Source organism: Marmota marmota, unplaced genomic scaffold (assembly GCF_001458135.2).
Source record: "Marmota marmota marmota unplaced genomic scaffold, marMar, whole genome shotgun sequence".
NCBI lineage: Eukaryota > Metazoa > Chordata > Mammalia > Rodentia > Sciuridae > Marmota > Marmota marmota.
The window spans coordinates 18,764,800-18,767,536 of NW_026000075.1; positions in this window are offsets into that span (position 1 = coordinate 18,764,800).

Sequence of the window (2,737 nt, forward strand, 5' to 3'; positions counted from 1 at the left end):
TTTAATAGGAGGAATACTAATGTCTGGGGATTCTTTGGTTTTGTTTTGGTAAAGCATGAGAATAGGCTTTTAAATTTTTCTTCTGCAATCATGTGCTTCCTGGAGAGGATTTTAGGCTTTCAGCTTATTTTTACTTTTTTTTTTTTTTTACTTTGTAGAGGGTTATATCTTACATATCATATTGATGTCAGTGATAATACCTATTAAAGCTAGATAATATTTACAGATTCTTGTTAAAACATTGTCATTTTTACAGAGATTAGTGATCTTGAAATGCCTGTAACTCTACTTTGACTTAATCTCTAAGTCATAAGAAATGGAACAAACAGCTGGGAAAGCGATTAATATGTCTATTAATAGACTTTATATTCATTTACATCAGTACTCTAATAATTTAATTTCATGTTGTTGTGCCCATGTTTGCCTGCTATGGCACCCTGGTATCTCTCAGCACACGCTTTTCTGTGCTGTGACACTGTGTCTTACTCATCAAGAGAAAGAGTCAACTTCCTTGACAATTGAATCTGAAGGAAAAAAATATATGAATAACATACCAATTAAGTGAAAGCGAAAAAGTCCAGAATAGTGTACAAAATAGGGAAGGATCATAGAATCCAAAGTTCCAGTTGAAGACTTGGGTGTGTATTTGCACATAGAGGAAATTCAGTCTGCATTCTGATGTTGATCCCATGCAGCATGCAGGTAATGAAAAAGATGTTTCAAGAGTGTAAATAATTTTTTGATTTGTTGATGCTCAAGATTCAAATTGTCAAGTTCGGTGTTTGTTCCACTGTCCACTCAGATTATAGCTTTATTACGACTAGTAGAAAAAGGCACTTTATACATGTAGATGCTACATGCATATTGGCTTAAAACTTCAACTTTTTAAAATATTCAACCTTCTATGATCATTTCTTCATTCCAACTTGAAAAGAACGAATTAAATTTAATTATTGAAATCATTATATGCACATAACATCTACCTATATAAATATGATCTAAAGAACCTATAACATTCCTCCAGGCATACAACAGCAATAATCTGAGTGGAAAGTGGACCAAACATAGAATTTGACTTAATAATGCATGCATAAAAATATCACAGTGAATTCCATTAATATGTATAATTAATATGTATCAATAAAAATCAAAGCAAATTAAAAAATTTGGTTTGGAGTTGCTACATAAAAATGAATGAAAAATAGGTTAAGTACTGTGATGTAATAAACTGTGATGTAATCCCTGATTTTTGTCATGGGAATCAAGGGCTGAGGAATTTTCTTTGTAGCATGAAAATGTTTTCTTTAAGTTATTTTGTATAATTTGTGTTTTTAATTTGGTAAACCATATCTATGTTGGAAGGAAAAGTGATTGAATAGAAATATAATGAAAGGTTGTTTATTAACTTGCCTTACATTTTGAAAATGTTCTAATATTCTGCCATTTCAGTGTGTTCAAAACTATCAGAAAGCTGGAAGTATTTTGTGCAATGCTAGGCCTCATCCCAAATGTCTTAAAGGAAAGTAATAGTTCATTTAATCTTATTTATTATTATTTTATTAAAAAGTGTGATTAACAAAAGCTTATAATTTTGCATATTTTCTAAATTTTAACATCTGTTTATATAAATACATGGTACATACTAAATTCGGAAATCAATAGAAACAAAACATGATACCATTCCCTAACTATTTTGATTCAGGTAGTTTTCAGATATGAGAGAACACTTAAGAACACAGATGTTAAAAAAGAAAAATCAATACAAAATCTCAATTGGGATAAACGTCTATGGTACTGTGAAAATGTTTTAGGACACATGGCTTGAAATTTCTGAAAAGATTCCTGAGAGAAATAGAAATAGACCTGATCTGAAAAAGAATGAGGAATAAAAGGAAAGAAATATCTATGCAGCATTTTCAAAGCTCTTTGTGAAAAAGAAGTACATACCAGTGCTGAAAGAAATTCACTATGCCCTGAGTTCACATGTATACAAGGAAAATGATGCAAAATGAGAAAACAGAGGCAGGCAATAACCAGAACATTAGTACTTTTGAAAACCATGATTAATTTTATTTAGTTATATGAGCAGTGGCAATCTAAAACAAGCAATATAATTTTAGCCTTCCTACCACAAGAAAAATGTAGCATGAGAATTTTATAAGTTCTGAAATACACACACACACACACATATACATGTTCATGTATGTACATGCATACATTTATATGAAATATGTCAATGGATTTTAAAATACTTATTTCATCAGTCTTAACCACTACACATCTAACATTTTTATTAGTAATTAATTTACCTCTCCTGAGCATCATTGAGACATTAAATAAAGAATTATTTTGCTAATAGTATTTTTTCTAAAATAAGAGAAAGATGTAAGTAGGTTATACTTTTAGTTTAAGGAATTAGTAAAAGTCAAAATTAGATCCTATACTAGTTCAAAGAAAATCAGAAAATATGTTTTTCATTAGAATAAAATAGAGTTTCTCTTTGAGAGATTGTAGTACTGAACTTATGATATCTATGATGACATTACCTTAGGAATAAATTATATCTAATGAATACATTGTTTGCAATAAAATGGGATTGTTGGGGGTTAGGGTGAAAAGGATGAGATTTCTGAAGTTCTGCATCAGTGGTAGCCATGGCTGAGTGGAAAGATGTATTCGGTGCATCCAAGCCCATAGTCTGGATGGAACCACTCACCTGGGGGGAGAAATTCCGTCC